The sequence below is a fragment of the Podarcis cretensis genome, assembly GCF_951804945.1.
Source record: "Podarcis cretensis genome assembly, chromosome: 10".
NCBI classification, from domain to species: domain Eukaryota; kingdom Metazoa; phylum Chordata; class Lepidosauria; order Squamata; family Lacertidae; genus Podarcis; species Podarcis cretensis.
The window spans coordinates 12,551,278-12,569,281 of NC_137179.1; positions in this window are offsets into that span (position 1 = coordinate 12,551,278).

The following is an 18,004-nucleotide window of genomic DNA, read 5'->3' on the forward strand; positions in this document are numbered from 1 at the left end:
CCAGAAGGTGTTAAAGAAGGACCGAACATTTTTTATGTACGCAACAACGGCAGCAAGGATGCTCATCACTAAGAGCTGGAAAACTCAAGATCTACCCACACTGGAAGAGTGGCAGATGCAGCTGATGGACTATATGCAATTGGCCGAGATGACTGGTAGAATCCGAGACCTGGGAGAGGAGAGGATTGAGGAGGACTGGAGGAAATTCAAGATTTATTTACAAAAATATTGTAATTTGGTTGAATGTTAAGAAGGATGCTAGATCATAAATGATGGCCCACCACTGAATTAGATCTGATTTTGACGATAAGTGAGATTAAGGAAAATATAAATTTATTGGAGAATTGTTAGATTTTATTTAAATGAGCGGAGATAAGATTGTAAACAAGTGGGTAATTTGCTTGGAAATTTTTTTTTTTTCTGTAACGATGTAAGTGCGAGCGGGAGACGCGGGGGAGTCCAAAGAAGTGATGAAACTATGTTATAATATAAGTAATGTTGTTTATTTATGCATTTTTATTCAAAAACTTTAATAAATATGTATTTTTTTAAAAAATGGATGAAATGCAATTAACCCTGGCTGTGTACAAAGCACTTCCTCCGAGACCAGGGAGAAGAGTCAGTGGAGGAAGATTGGAAGAAATTTAAAGACTATTTACAGAAACATTGTAAAATTAATAACTGTTAGAAGGATGTTGGAATAATATTATATGATTTTAGCAGAAATGATATAAAGGATTTGGGAATAATTGACTGTTAATTGGTGAAAGGAGGAAAAGTAAAGTTACATTATATTAAGATATTAAGATAATTTACAGGATTAAAATTTTAAAAGAGGGAAAGGATTTGCTGAAATGGATAATTGACCTAGAATACAAAAAAGGGAGGTGTGAGGAAGTCAAGGAAATAAGCTAATGAAAGATAAGTAATGAGGAGGTGTGATATATTTTTCTTTGTGTCTTTGTTTTTGTTTAATGGAGTTTATTTTTCTGTTTTTTTATATTGTGATGTGTTGTTTTGTTTTTGTTTAATGTGGTATTTTCACTTTTTTTTCTGTAACCTTTAAAATTTTAATAAATATTATTTTAAAAAAAATAGCACTTCCTCCTCTTCCCAAATGATCAAATGTTTGCACAGCTACGAGTGAATCACATTATCTGACTGCTTTAACATATTCAAATGAGTTTTAGGATTGTCGGGGGACCAGGGGGCTCGATGCCTGCCACCTAGTGGCCAACAACCTCTTCCTGCAGTCTCAGTCTAGGAGAACCTGACCTTCTAGACCAGGCTTCCTCAAACTCGGCCCTCCAGATGTTTTGGGACTACAACTCCCATGACCAGTGGTCGGGGATTATGGGAATTGTAGCCCTAAAACCTATAGAGCAGTGTTTCCCAACCTTGTGCCTCCAGCTGTTTTTGAACTACAACTCCCATCATCCCTGACTAGCAAGACCAGTGGCAAGGGATGATGGGAATTGTAGTCCAAAAACAGCTGGAGGCACAAGGTTGGGAAACACTGCTATAGAGAGCCAAGTTTGCCTGCCTGTAAATCTAGACATTGTTGAGACCAACCAGTATGGCCAAAAATCAGGGATTCTGGGAATTGTAGTCCGGCAACCTCTCCTAGCCAAGGGAAGATGGAAATGCAGTCAGGCCAGGGCATCATACAGCGATGCAGTGGGCACACTCCTCTGTGATGGATACAGATAAGAGTTTAGTTATTCAGTTGTGGATTTGGATGAGCGTTTTCCCCCCTTTTCTTTGCAGCATTCTAGGAGCTGGACCATAAAGAAGGCTGATCGCCGAAGAATTGATGCTTTTGAATTATGGTGCTGGAGGAGACTCTTGAGAGTCCCATGGACTGCAAGAAGATCAAACCCTGATCCCCAGCAGAGCAATAATAATATTTATTTATTATTATTTGGATATTTATTTATCCATTCTGAAGGAACTCAGCCCTGAGTGCTCCCTGGAAGGACAGATCCTGAAGCTGAGGCTCCAATACTTTGGCCACTTCATGAGAAGAGAAGACTCCCTGGAAAAGACCCTGATGTTGGGAAAGATGGAGGACACAAGGAGAAGGGGACGACATGGGACGAGATGGTTGGACAGTGTTCTCGAAGCTACTAACATGAGTTTGACCAAACGGCGGGAAGCAGTGGAAGACAGGAGTGCCTGGCGTGCTCTGGTCCATGGGGTCACGAAGAGTCGGACATGGCTAAACGACTAAACAACAACAACAGGAGCTCTTTCTCAGCACTCTCATGTGCCTGTCACACAACATGGGAATGATGTAGAGGGGGAGAAATGTCAAAAGAAAATCTGGCATGGGAGTTGACCCAAGCTCATTGGTCCCTCTAATTCAGTAGTCTTCTCTAGGGGTAGCTGACCAACAGACCCTTATACATTGTCAGGGTCCAACTCCCATCAGCTCCAGCTAGAAGGGTCAGTGGACGGGGTGATGGAAGTCGCAGTTCAAAAAACATTTCAGGTAGCATAGGTTAGCCATCCTGGTCTACTCCAACAAGCAACAACTCTCCACATCCTTTAGCAAAGGTCCTTCCTGACCCAGTTGTGATCCTTTTAAATAGAAGTAGGATGGATGAGACCTGAGCCCTTCTGTACCATAACTTGAAACAGCGGCTCCAAGTTACAAGAAAGGAGATTCCACTAAACACCAGGAAATGTCAGGAGTTCAGCCTACACTTGAGTAGGACCCTGGCAGAGACACAAGCCCGACTGGCATGTTCCCTCCCTCCTGGTCAATCATTCAGCAGCTTCATAAGCTTTCTTCAGCCCGAACATCACAGCAACCGATGCCAACCGACACTGGCACACTTAGGGATCCGCAGGGTCTGCGCAGTTTGTGTAACAGACATCAGCAACTCAGCATTTTGGCTAATGTACTTTATTTACATATAAACACACACGGAGCACTGCAACATGGCTCCCTCTCTCTGTAGCATCAGACAGCAAAGAGAAAAAGAACAAAGGACAATAGTCCCACTTCACGGAACACAGTAACACAAACATCTTGTTTCCGTCACTTCCCACTCTGTGGAGTCAAAACATACACCGTCTTGTGACAGACAAAAATCCCATGACTGCAATCACGGATCAGGAATTCTAACAGGAAGAACTTTATGACAGTAAGAGCTGTTCAATAGTGGAATGGACTCCCTTGGGAGGTAGTGGACTTTCTTCCACTGGAGGTTTTTAAGCAAAGGTTGGCTGGCCATCCATTATGGATGCTTTAGCTCAGATTCCTACAATGCAGGGGGCTGGACTAGATGCCCCTAGGGCTCCCTTCCAACTCCACAATTCCACGATTCTATATACTCAGCCATTGCCTCTCTTTTTTATTTTTATTTTTATTTTATTAATTTTTTCAAGAAATAGAAATTAAACAAAGAACAATACATAACACTGTAAACACACTTATGTACATATTTTCCAAAATGAAAACTAATAAAAAAAGAAAGAAAGGAAAAATAGAAGATATAAAGAAAAAAATAAAAAATAAAAAATTGATAACCTGGAATATTACCAAATTCTTGCTTCAAATACTGCGATATCTAAACCTTAGTTAAAACATTATAAATGCCTCTTACGGCATTGCTCAGGTCTCTGAATGAGTGTCTGTTCTGAGGGTGCTGTTAACCTGAGCATCTCGAGAGTGCTGGACCTCATCGCTTTTTGAACGGTGGCCCTGAGTTGTCCTTGCCATCTGAAGTAACGGAGTCACGAAACAAACCCTCTGCTTTGGCAATCCTGTGGCTGGGTATTTAGTCCTGGGAGGAAGAAGTCGCTGGTGCCTAGCTCAGCAGCAGATAATCTTCATTGCATGCAGAGGATCCAGGGATCAACCCCCGGTTCCTCCAGGAAACTTAATTCCAGGAGAAATACCCTCCCTGATATCCTGCAGTGATCCTGCTCCTTTGACACAATGCTGCGCTGGATGGGCCAATGTTTCTCACTCCTTATGTGGCAGCTTCCTGAGGTTCTCCCCATCCCAAACGGAGCCTTCCTGAAGCTAAGGCCTGTGCTGTTAACTACATGGGAGTGTTAGCTTCCGGGTTAGCACCTCCGGCAATGGCGGAGCTCCTCTGAACGGGGGGAACTTGCTCCGTGAAAAGTAGGGTCTGAACCGCCACGGTGAAGGCGGAGACCCACTGAAATCACAGGCGGAAGAAGCCTGTGAACTTGGGATTCGACGGGCACCCTTTACGCCTCCCCTACTCGCGGGGAAACTCTGTTCTGGGGATCCGGAGTGACGTGGGGTGAGCGGTGCGGTGCTTTGAATTGACCGCTTCTTTCACGGAGTGAAGCCGCATTGCTGCTGCTGGAGAGCGCTGACTTTTTCCTGTGGACAATTGGACTTTAAACAACAACCCGTGAGTAGTACGGAAAATTGGATTTTTAAATACCTTAATTTGACACTGAACGGGGAAGGTTCAAAACAGGAAGTCCGCCTTCCCCTTTTGTAAATAGACTGAAGCAAAGAGCTTACAAGTTAAGGTCTTGGAAAACCTTATGTAAAGGATTAAATTTCCATCGATTGAAATTATTAGCCCCCCCTTGGAAGCAGGAGAAGAGGGGGAAAATTTTGGACCGTGTATCCTGCAGGAGAGAGTGATTAGAATTAAATTCCCACTGCTCTGAACCTGGGAACGGACTGACAGTGATTGACGTTTTGGGAGAGTTCATTGACAGCGAAGAGAACGGATGTTGACAGTCGGTTGAATAAGAGAAATATATTGTTTCCATTGTCCGCTTCTGCATTTAAAAGGGAGGAAAAGTAACTGAAAATTAAAACCAACTTTACTTTTTGAACTTTCTTTGAAAGGATTGATACAAGTGGAGACTGTTTCCCTCTAGAGGGAGCTTTTGAATCTGTTACAAGAGTGGAGCTGGGGAATCTCCAGCTGCTTGATAAGAAGTGTGGGAACTAGAGATTGACCTTGGACATTCGAGAATGTCGACAGCAGAAGCCTTAGTAACTGCATTTTGCAAGACAAATTATCTGCTGGAACAGCTTCATAAAAAATTGGATGTTATGATTACTAAAACTGACATTTTGGGACCAAAAGTGAGCACCAATACAGAAATTACTCAGGATTTGACACAGGAATCTATTTTAGCAGAACAAATTGCTGAAAAGGAGAAGGAGAAAGTTGCTGTTGTCAAACCTAAAGCAACACAAGGGGGAGCTTTAGTCTTACAGAGGCAAATCGAAGACTATAAGTTGAGGCCCTTTATGATTGAAACTAGAAAAAGTCAGACTTTGAAGATCGGAGCCTGGCCTGGACTGGAAAAGGAAAGTTGGAAAGATCCCTCTATGCAGGGATTAACTGACTTTTGGAATATGGACTTGGGTCAGGAGGAGATTGGAGCTCGGGGGGCCTTTGGAGTTGGAGGAATTTTGAAATATGCCCTGAAATACTTTATGGATCCTAGCTTTAATTGTGGAAATTTGGCTGACCTGTCGAGAGGGAGTGGAGGTGTTGTTGGATTGGAGTTTCCTCGAGATCTGCTCTTGAGCATCAAAGAATATGAAGAAGAACTGCAGAAGGGATGTGGAAAAGAGTTAAGAGCCTCGGACATAAGATCTCCAGGTTGGTGGACTGTATGGAGTGGACGGAAGTGTCTGTCAGAGCCCGAGACCGGGGAGAGGAGATGGTGGAAGAAGATTGGAAGATTTAAAGTCTATATATAGAAATATTGTAAAATTAATGAGTGACAGGAAAATGTTGGAATGAATTTTTATGGCCTTAGTAGAAACGCTATAAGGAGTTAAGTTTAAATAAGTATACCAATTTTAATGGAAATAAGATTAAAAATATGTTAAGACATTTATATGATAGAAAATGGAGAAAGATGGAAAGGAATTGCTAAAACAATTAATGGAAGTGGAACACAAAGAGGGAGGTGAGAGGAGGTCAATGATATAAGGGAATGAAAGTTAGAATGATGTATGTTTTTAAATTGTTTTTGTTTTGTTTTGTTTTGTTTATTATGTTGGGTGAGGTGTTGAGGTTGTGTTTTGTATATTGTATTGTATTGTTTTATTTTTTCTTGTTCTTGTTCTTTTTTTTGTTTCTCTCTTTTTTTCCTTTTTCCTTTTTAAAAAGCAATAAATATTATTTTAAAAAAACAACTACATGGGAGTGTTTAAGGGCAAACAGCAGAGTAAATGCTTTAATGGCTGGCACTGAGTGTGCTATTATGATCCATTTTCATGGCTTGGCATGCCGCTGGCAAGCGGGAGGTGTTTTTCCTTTGTACAACCGAGGAATTAGGAGGCATTGAAAGGTTGCGAGAGCATACGAGGTTTGGCTTTTATTTCTTTTCAGCCAGTCGATGCTAAAACACATGCCACCTCGCTGGGATGGCGCTGCCTGAGGTACTGAATGAATAGTTTCAAGGGGGGTGGATTAAGTGCATGAGGCAATTACGGAATGAGTCACTTTTGCAGCAACTTCTCTCTCAAAGAGCTCTTGAGAAGCAGATCAGTAGGAGGTTTGTGCTCTGCCCACCCCACTCCCCAAAACTCCAAGGGGTGAAAGGAGGCGCAATTTGTCTTGATTGAAAGGACTGTTGCACTACCAGCGTTGAGCAAAGGGGCTTATCCCACAGGGAAGGAAAATTACATACAAGAGTCCATTGGTCCCTGCATTGCAGGGGGTCAGTTCTTCTTACTCTGCTTTTCCGCCCAACCCCTGCAAAGCAAAAACCCAAATCCATCAAAACTCCTTTGGGGAAGGTTCTCAGGCAGGGTGGAAGGAGAAAGAACTTGCCCATGTGAAGACCACCCGGTAGAAACCCTTACACATATGCTTCTTAATTGTAAACTATCTGCTGATCTCTGTCAGCAATTTCTAGATCAACTCTGTATCCCCAAATGGAAACCAGAGCTGGAGGTCATACATTTTCTATTACTGGGAAATGATCAGGAGGTCACCAAGTTACAGTCATGCCTTGGGCTGAATGCGCTTCGGGTTGAGCGCATTCGAGTTGCGCTCCGTGGCAACCCGGAAGTAACGGAGCATGTTACTTTCGGGTTTCGCACCTTGCGCTTGCGCATGAGCATGCGCAGACCAAGACAGAATAGAACAGTACTATTACTTCCCTTGGGACGCAGGTGGCGCTGTGGGTTAAAGCCTCAGCGCCTAGGGCTTGCCGATCGAAAGGTCGGCGGTTCGAATCCCTGCGGCGGGGTGCGCTCCCGCTGCTCGGTCCCAGCGCCTGCCAACCTAGCAGTTCGAAAGCACCTCTGGGTGCAAGTAGATAAATAGGGACCGCTTACCAGCGGGAAGGTAAACGGCGTTTCCGTGTGCGGCTCTGGCTCTGGCTCTGGCTCTGGCCAGAGCAGCGAAGTCACGCTGGCCACGTGACCCGGAAGTGTCTCCGGACAGCGCTGGCCCCTGGCCTCTTGAGTGAGATGGGCGCACAACCCCAGAGTCTGTCAAGACTGGCCCGTACGGGCAGGGGTACCTTTACCTTTACCTTTTTATTACTTCCCTTGCTCTGGACTGTTGATGGACCCTAGAATAGTATTAGCCTTTTTCGCTGTTGCATCGCACTGACTCACAGCTTGTCACGGCTAAAAATTGGCCGCTGTTTCTTTAATGCTAAAAGAACTAAGTCAGCATGAGTCAGCGGCCTACAATGACCGCTCCCCGCTTAAAACGGGGGGCGCCCTTTGCGTGGACGCGCGCAGCCCCTAGATCTGAAGCGGCTCCAACAGCATAGGCTTGGCTTTGCCTCCCTCAGGTGGGATACCTAGAGGTCTCCGCCTACCTCAGTCAATTGTCCAATCCCACCTGGGGGAGGTGTTGCCAAGGAGACCAGGCCAGGTAGGGGAGGAATTACCTGCCCACACAATAGAGGGAGGATCTTACCTGGGAATCCTCACTTGGCTCCAGAGCTTCTCCCGCCCTACCCACTCTCAGTTAATGTCTGTCAGGGACTCAGCGGGAGCGCAGGGAGGAGAGGAGATGGAGAGCAAGGGGGGGCAATCCGAGGGCAGCGTAGGAGAAGATGACAGCAGCCCGATAGATTCCATGAGCCTCTCCAGCGAATCGGAAGATTCACAGAAGGGGGCGCCGATGGGCAGGGCAAGGGGCGACCCAAGGGGGACACCCCAGAAGCAAGGGGCCAGCGGGGACTCCCAGAGCAGCAGTTGGAAATCAGGACCAGCTTCCCCACCAGAGCGTAGTGGGGGGGAGGAGTCCCAGGTGTCAGAGCCCACATATGCACCACCAGCGAGAGAAGATGAGTCAGGGTTGACCACGCCTCCATCGGAGAGCGAGTTAACGGTCAAGAGGAAAGTTGCAGGCTGGGCGCGCGCGCCAAGTTCAAATGTACAGGCGAGCGGCACAGAAGGTAGCCCGGATAGGGGACCAGGTCCTAAAGCCCGCCGGAAGGAGGGGCAAGAATCATCAGGGTCAGCGTCAGAGGAGTCCAGGAAGGATGAAACCCTAGCGGGCAGGAGGGCCCAGAGGAGAAAGGAACTTAGGAAGAGGTGGAGCAAGGCGAGAGTCTTAAACTGGTGTGGAAGGGGAGGAGACTCAGACGGGACTTCGCCGGTCTAAGGTCGAGACGTAGAGCTGCACGCTGCGGCTTTAAAATGGAAACTGAACCTCAATAAAGACTTTTGTACATAACTACAGCCTAGCGTTGGTCCTCTGTGAGCTGGGACCTGGAGGCAGCTCCGACAATGTCTTATTTTGCAGGTTAATTTTTCTTCACAGGTTTCGCAGGTTAGCTTTTCTTCACAGGTATGCGGGCGCTGCTACGTTAAGGTCGCTGTCAAAGGGCCGGAAAGGAATTCCCCTGCATTGGCAGGTTTCGCCTTTCCAGTAGCAAAACGTCACAACTTTGGCGGTATCAGGCCTTGGGCGGAATCCTTTAGTCCATCTTCCTCTTTGCGGCGGCGATACCAGGATTCCCCGTTAAAGGGGTTTCTGAAGGGAGGCTTTGGCCGTACGCCGAGAGGTCGTCATTGCTCTCCCCTGCGGCGGCGGCGTAACGGGGGCGGCTATCTCTGCTTGAACATATGTTCTCCAGAGCCGGCCCATCCCCCCCCCACACACACACTGGATAACCCTGGTGCTCCCTAGGTCCCTGGCTGGGGACTGGGGAGGGAGAACGCCCAATGCCTGAGCCAAGGTCTACCCACATTTGAAATTTAATAAAGTTGTGGCCAATTTAATCCCATAGCATGTTGTCTTGAGTCGTTATTCCACATGACGGGGGGGACCGCGCGGGATCTGGGGACTCCGCCTGTCCACGCAATGACTCATGCAACCTTTCACCAAATTGTACCTGTATATATAGAGCGGTCAATGTTAGTGTGGTGTGGGTTGGTTGTATGGTAGAAAGCTGGTTGTGTTTGGTGTGTGTATAAAGCTGTTGGTCGTGGTTGGAGAAGGAGACTTTTTAAGAATAAAAGCAGCATTCTGCAAAGTACTCTTTCTTACGGACTCTTTGTGCCAACTAAGGTCTGAGGACTAGAAAAAGGAGTGAAAAGGAGGTCAGAACTTTTTCTTTTACAAACACTGACACAGCTTATAGTCACCTTCATTTGAATTCTTTTCTTTAAGGTTCGCGTATCTAAAAAAATGCAAGTTCCCTGCTCTCCTTGCACACATTCTGGAAACTGGGCAAACTGTATTTCAATGCTCCTCCTGGCCTGTGGATTGCACCCCATTTCACATACTTCAAATGGTCAACGGTTCATTGTTTCCATCAACAAACAGGCAACATTTCCCATATATAATTTTTTTAAAAAATAGGATGAGGTGCTACAGGTTTACCCAAGGAGACGCATGATGTCTCAGACCAGATCAGACTCTGAAATCCAATCTGTTGGAAGTCTATATGTGAAACTAAAATGTAGGCAGCTGAGATTCATCACACTGTTGAAGGAAGCTGGCACTTAGAGAGAGTTGCATAAATACATCAGAAAGAGTTCTGTGTCATCAAACACACAGAGATGATTGAAAATGCATCCTTCTTGCTATATCAACATTATTTAAATGATCGCATGTTTTAATCACTTCTCCACTTACATTTGCCTTTTCTTTTTTAAAAAAACTTTGCAATGCCTCCTCAAGGCCTTGAAAGATGCTCTTGAAAGAAATATCATTCTGTCAGACCAGTAGTGATTCATATGTGGTGGGGAAGCAGCTGGAAATGATTGTTTTCTGTGATGATATATCGATTGAGCCCAATGAGCATGAAGCAATGGTCCACAAGCAAAAAACAGAGTTGTAAGTGAGCGAAAACAGACCACAGTGTCGTTTTCCTACCAATGTTTACAGCCATAGTCCAGGTTGGCAAAAGGTAGGGCAGACAGCCCATCAGATACCATCCATCACCCCCTCCTCCATCACCCACTGGCTGGGGATCCACACACGAGTTGTCAGAAGCCTAATGGTCCTTGTAAAATTTATAAAGTAAGGTTTCTAGCTACCCTTAAATATAATTGTTCAGTTGGCACTGAAATGGAGAATGCCTGATTGTGTGTTGCTAACATGGGGGATTTTCCATGGCACCATACCGAGAGCTCTTTAAGCTCTAACTGGTTGATAATTAACTGTGATGTTCTCTGCCTTTAAACCGAGTGTTTAACTTTAGATCATGGGAATAAGGCATTCGCTTGCAAATTCACCGTCTTTGTGAGAAGGATGTGCAAATAACTCACTCAGAGGAGCTCATAGCCTTGGGCTAGAATGCAGGCCAATGGAGTCTGTGTGTGAGAGAGACAGAGAACTCTGTTTGTCAGTTCTAGTTAAAAGTTATTTTCGAAGAAGATGAACTTATGCCATGGACGAGCATATGTCATATGGAATTACATGAATGTAGAGAGTGAGATAGTTCAGTTGGGAGAGCATGAGACTCTTAATCTCAGGGTTGTGTGTTCTGAACTTCAGGAGGTTGGACTAGATTACACTCATGGTCCCAACTCTACAATTCTGATTCCATCACTGATTTTATTGTACTTGTGTTTGAAGAATTTCTGGTTCCTAAAGCTTTGAACAATATTTATGGGTCTGGGCAATGCTTCAAAAGGAGTCAATTTCTATGCATCCCATTGCTTCAAGCTGCACAATATTGATATCTGCAATGTAAGTGACTGCCCTTAGAACTGCTGGTCATGGAACTGACCAGCGAGGAAGCAATCCTGAATTTAAACGGCCCCCAGGATCTGGTGCAAGATGTAAGTGTTGTTGAACTGAGAGGAAGCCGTGATCACGGTGATCGGATGGAGTGTGCCAGTTGCTGGGAATCACAAGCTTGGAGAGATCTGTTGTACTCAGGATCTACTTGTGGGATCCCACTGATGTCTCTGGCCTGATCTTACCCGGACACTGAGGTCCAGTGCCGAGGGCCTTCTGGCAGTTCCCTCGCTGCGAGAAGCCAAGTTACAGGGAACCAGGCAGAGGGCCTTCTCGGTAGTGGCACCCACCCTGTGGAACGCCCACCCACCAGATGTCAAAGAGTAAAACAACTACCAGACTTTTAGAAGACTTCTGAAGGCAGCCCCATTTAGGGAAGCTTTTAATGTTTAATAGACTATTGTATTTTAATATTCTGTTGGAAGCCGCCCAGAGTGGCTGGGGAAACCCAGCCAGATGGGCGGGTTATAAATTATTTATTTATTTATTTATTTATTTATTTATTTATTATTATTATTATTATTATTATTATTATTATTATTATTATTATGAAGCCACCCAGAGTGGCTGGGGAAACCCAGCCAGATGGGCGGGTTATTATTTATTTATTTATTTATTTATTTATTTATTTATTTATTATTTCTTCTTATGCTATGTTATTGCACCAAAGGATTCCTTCCTTCCTTCCTTCCTTCCTTCCTTCCTTCCTTCCTTCCTTCCTTCCTTCCTTTTTCTTTCTTTCCCCAATGAATAAAAGTACTTTCTTGGAATCTGTTCAGTGCTTCTATTCTGCCACCTTGCATTATACACAATGAGGCATCCGATAGAGAAACTTCCTTGGCTTAGCTTCAGAATGAGGTGGGCTTACATTTTCCGCAGAGATGACTATCCATCCGTTTGTGCATTTGCTAATGACTACTGTGTTGGCAGCAGAGGCATCTCGGAATGTAGGCAGGTCTCATTTTATTTGACTGTAACGCTTCCTGAACACCAATCTTGGCACTTGCCACTCAATATACTATGCCCATTTCCAGCGTGCAAAGAAAGTGTCTCCATCATAGGACAATATTCAGGCCCTTATGGAATAGGTGTACTTATGCACTGTGCTTGTGATGGCCTGGGATTCGGACTCAGAGGCTGAAGAAGAAGAAGAATAGTTTGGATTTGATATCCCGCCTTTCACTCCCTTTAAGGAGTCTCAAAGCGGCTAACATTCTCCTTTCCCTTCCTCCCCCACAACAAACACTCTGTGAGGTGAGTGGGGCTGAGAGACTTCAGAGAAGTGTGACTGGGCCAAGGTCACCCAGCAGCTGCATGTGGAGGAGCGGAGACGGGAACCCAGTTCCCCAGATTACGAGACTACCGCTCTCAACCACTATACCACACTGGCTCTGAGGAATCCCTGAGGAATCCCAGCCTGCACAGGAGTCCCCGCCTCCAGAACCAGCAGAGCCGTGGCTGGGGCTTGAGCCTGAAGGGTCCTCACCTGTGCTGGATCCTCAGGTGCAGGCACCAGCTGAGTCTGCTCTGGCCCCTGAAGTGATGGAGGACCCATTGCCTGCCGGTACTCCACTCTCTGCCCCATCGGAAGCTGAGGTTGCCTCTGGGTCCGGTAACCCTCCAGCCTCTCCTGAGCTGCAGAGGCTCAGGGCAGAAAGGTGGAGGGAACTAAGTTCCCGCAGGAGGAGTGCTCGCCTCCAGGCCAGAAGAGGCGAGTCACCTGTGGACCAGGGCCGCCCTATGCCTTGGGGCAGATAAAAGCCAGCCAGCCCCAGTCCCAGGTTGCGGGAGCAACATTGTTGGTAGCCTGTTCCTGCCTGCAACCTGTCCTGCTCTTCTGCCAGAGTTCCTGACCTCACCCAACTATCTGCCTTGAACCCCGCTTCAGCTTTGATGGACAGCCTCCATACCGCACCCTCGACCTCGGAATGGACTTGGACCTCGCCACACAGTTAACGCTCGGGACCAGCACAGTGCTTTTCCATGGGCAATATATGCAAAGGAACTATTTCTAGGTGGCCCAAGGGAGGAAGGTAGGATAATAGAGGGTAATTTCTTTTGGCCTGCATTCTAAATCAATCTGATCTAATCTGCAGTTCCCAGAGTTACATGCGTATTGGAATAGGAACATCGGAAGAGTTCTGCTGGGTCAAGCCAGTGGTCAGTCAAAATGCCTGTGAGATGCCTGCAAGCACAAGAGCACAAAAGTCTTCTCCTCTCCTGCGGTTTCCAGAAACTAGTATTCAGAAGCATCATAGCAGACTATGGCTCGTAGGCACTGATAGGCTGCTCCTCCATGTGCGGGTGGCGCTGTGGTCTAAACCCCTGAGCCTCTGTTTGCTGATTGGGAACAGTTGTGGACCACAGGTATGAAATTTACGGCATGTAGTGCCTTAAGAGAGAATATTATGAAAATGATATACAGGTGGTACATGACCCCAGTCAAGCTTGCAAAAATCTATCATTTGCCCGATAATAAATGTTGGAAATGTAAAGAGACTGAAGGTACATTTTTTCACCTTTGGTGGACGTGCCCAAGGATTAAGGCTTTCTGGGAGATGATATATAATGAAATGAAAAAGGCCTTTCTCCTGGGCATGGTCGGCCAATTGGTGCCAAAGAAGGATAGAACTTTCTTTATGTATGCTACAGCAGCAGCAAGAATACTCATCGCAAAGCATTGGAAGACACAAGACCTACCCACCTTGGAAGAATGGCAGATGCAAGTAATGGACTATATGGAATTGGTGGAAATGACCGGCAGAATCCGAGACCAGGGAGAAGAGTCGGTGGAAGAAGATTGGAAGAAATTTAAAATCTATCTACAGAAATACTGTAAAATTATTGAATGTTAATGACGTTGGAATGAAACGAAGTGGTTCTAGCAATAAGGAAAAATAAGAATATGTATGAAGGGATTGATATAAGATGAAAATTTGAAGTTAGAATATGTGAAGATAAATAATTAAGGTTAAATTAAGAGGGTATGAATTTGCTGAACAAATTTTTAAATGGAATACAAAAAAGGGAGGTGTGAGGAAGTCAGGAAAATATGTAAATGATTGTAAGATACCAGAAAGAGGGATTTTTATTTTTATTTTTTATTTTTATGTTAAATTTCGGTTTTTGTATTGTATTTGGATTTTCTCTATGTGTTTTTTGTTAATTGTTTATTCTTTTTCTTCTTTTTGTTAAAAACTTAATAAATAATATTTAAAAAAAATAAACCCCTGAGCCTCTTGGGCTTGCCGATCATAATAATAATAATAATAATAATAAATTTTAATTATACCCCGCCCTCCCCAGCCAAGGCCGGGCTCAGGGCAGCTAACAACCAATAATAAAACGAGTTGAATGAATACAACTTAAAAACAAGATTAAAATACAACATTAAAACATTAAAAACATTAAAATGCAGCCTCATCGCAGGAGGAGAAAGGAAAAAAGAGGGGAAGGGAATCAAATTGACTCCAAGCCAAAGGCCAGGCAGAACAACTCTGTCTTACAGGCCCTGCAGAAAGAAAGCAGATCCTGCAGGGCCCTGGTCTCATGAGACAGAGCGTTCCACCAGACTGGAGCCAGTGTTGAAAAGGCCCTGGCTCTGGTTGAGGCTAATCTAACTTCCTTAAGGCCTGGGACCTCTAGGGTGTTGCTGTTTATGGACCTTAAGGTCCTCCGTGGGGCATACCGGGAGAGACAGTCCCATAGGTACGAGGGTCCTAGGCCGTGAAGGGCTTTAAAGGTCAAAACCAGCACCTTAAATCTGACCTTGTACTCCACCGGGAGCCAGTGCAGCTGGAAAAGCACTGGGTGAATATGCTTCCATGGCAGGGATCCTGTGAGGAGCCTCGCTGCAGCATTCTGCACCCACTGGAGTTTCTGGGACAGCTTCAAGGGCAGCCCCGCATAGAGCGAATTACAGTAGTCAAGCCTGGAGGTAACAGTTGCATGGATCACTATGGCCAGGTTAGGGCGGGAAAGGTAAAGGACCAACTGCTTAATGCGGCGAAGGTGGATCAGAAGGTCGGTGGTTCTAATCCCCACAACAGAGTGAGCTCCCATTGCTCTGTCCCAGCTCCTGCCAACCTAGCAGTTCAAAAGCAGGCCAGGGCAAGTAGATAAATAGGTACCGCTCTGGCGGGAAGGTAAACAGTGTTTCTGTGCACTCTGGTTTCCGTCTCAGTATTCTGTTGCACCAGTAGCAGATTAGTCATGCTGGCCACAAGACACAGAAAGCTGTCTTGTGGACAAACGCCGGCTCCCTCGGTCTGAAAGCGAGATGAGCGCTGCACCCCATAGTCACCGTTGAATGGACTTAACTATCCAGGGGTCCTTTTTTTACCTCTTGTGGAAGCAGGAGCTCATGGGGGCTGAGCTGCCTCCATGTGTAGGGCACAGGGCATGGGGCATTCCAGCACCCAGTGCAGCACCCGGCCTCCTCGCGACCACGGTGCTCCAGTAGGGGTCGACATGATCTGTCTGCCACGTGGCTTCCTTAAATGTCCATGACTTCTAGTGTTATGAGAGAGGGAGAAAAGCTCTTCTCTATTCTCTCTCACCCCCTGCCATCTCCCTGCAGTGTTCAGTCTTCCTAACCATTTTCCCCAAACCATCTCCCTTCTAATTCACAGCACCAGCATGTGTGTTATATCACAGTTAATTGGCTTGGACAGCAAGCTAATTGGAAGCCACAGAGCTGAAAGGTTAGCAGTGACAGTCCGTAGAGCAACGTAAGTTTATTTGTCACAGGGCTCCAGCAAAGCAGCGATTTCAGACTGCAGTCTGACAGGAGCAGGGCTGGGGGACAAAACCGATTGAGCTCACTTCTAAAGGCGACCCTACCTAATTTTCATTTTCCAGAAAAGCACACAAGCCCTCCGTTGCTTGAAATTCACATTTATATGAATTTTGGAGTGTTCTCCAGTCAAGCAATGTGTACAAAAATGTGTGTTAAGTGTGCATAAAAATGCATAAGTTGGTGAAAATAATAATTTTTGACTATTTTAATATTTATTAAATTTGCACACCTCCCTTCACCTGAAGATCACAGGGCGGTTCGAAACATAAAAATGCAAAATGAGAACACAAAATAGATAATATAAGCAAGAACAAACCAATAATCCCGTTCCCACAAACACATTTAAAAGGAAAGATGCTTGGCAAAAATGTGGCTATTGGGAGAGATTGCTTACAAAAATTTCCCTGAGGAGAAATTTGCACTAAAATGCTGATGACTTATCATGAGGTCGTTTAAAAACAACAGCGACAAATAAACCCCACAAACTGAGGTGGAAATGTGGAGAAGGGAACTTAAGGCCAGAAGAATGAGAAACAATGAGAATCCAAAATTGACAGATTTGCCTATCCCTGCTTGACAGACACTTCAGTCATTTGCTTCTCACTATACATTGTTGGTGTGGTGGAAAATCCTGCCCCCCATGGATGACCTCAAGTACCCATAGCAACTGACCCACAGAGTCAGGTCCAGATTTTCTGGAGGTGATGGGCTCAATACCTGTTCCCCAGGAAAGAAAAGACTCAGAGAAGGGAGAGATGGGAGCCTTCAGGTAGGATCCACAAGCATTTCATCCCAGAGACAGTCAGTGGATAATATTCAATTAGAGCAAATGGGGCACTGTCTCAGCAACCCATTGTGTCCTAGTCAGCCCTTGCTTGCTCTCCTTGGTGTTTCCTGCTTGGCAGGGGGTTGGACTCGATGGCCCTTGTGGTCTCTTCCAACTCTATGATTCTATGATTCTATGATTCTATGATTCCTTCTTATTTACATCCAGCCTAGGTAGCGCTGTGGATCAGAAGGTCGGCAGTTCGAATCCCCGCGACGGGGTGAGATCCCTGCTCCTGCCAACCTAGCAGTTCGGAAGCACGTCAAAGTGCAAGTAGATAAATAGGTACCACTCCAGCGGGAAGGTAAACGGTGTTTCCGTGTGCTGCTCTGGTCTGCCAGAAGTGGCTTAGTCATGCTGGCCACATGACCCGGAAGCTGTACGCCGGCTCCCTTGGCCAATAAAGCGAGATGAGCGCCGCAACCCCAGAGTCGTCTGCGACTGGACCTAATGGTCAGGGGTCCCTTTACCTTTACCTTTAGGGGGTGGAACTGACTGCCACCTCGCTCCACCTTCCTGCCCTTGTAGAGCTCTGCAGGGTGGAAGATGGGAACGAAACAAGAATTTATTGGCTCTGCCTATCATTGACTCTGGCTCCCCCTACTGTTGACCCCCCTGCTTTTCATCCTGCCAGTCCCAACAGGGCACCAGGCACCACTGGAGAGAGCAACCCTCCCATCACTTCCTTTAGCCTTCACTCTCTTGACTGATCATCTACCGTATTTTTCGCACTATAAGACGCTCCCGACCACAGGACGCACTTTTATTAAACATGAAGGATGCCAGGGTGGTAAAAAAAGAAAACACCAGAAAAACCTATGCTGCATTTTAAATTCCTCTTTTCAAAAGGGCTAAAGCAAGACATTTAAATGTCCCACCAGTGCAGAGTTCCCTTTTAGTTTGTCCTGCTTCTCTTTATTTCAAGAAAAAGCAGAGGTAAATTTAAAGCTGCTTGCATGGTTTATGAGCACGTTTAAGGATTTCCTGATACCACCAGTTCTCAGCTCAGCTAAAAATAGTTTGCAAGAGCTTTGCAATCTCTGATAGCCTAGTATCTCTCTCGCCCCATTTTTGGTAGTTCTTTTCCACATATAGGTTGTGGGGAGGATGTAGCCCTCCATATATTGTTGGGCTCCAGCTCCCATCAGCCAGCGGTGATGGGATTTGTAGCCCAGCAACACCCGGAACGTCACAGCT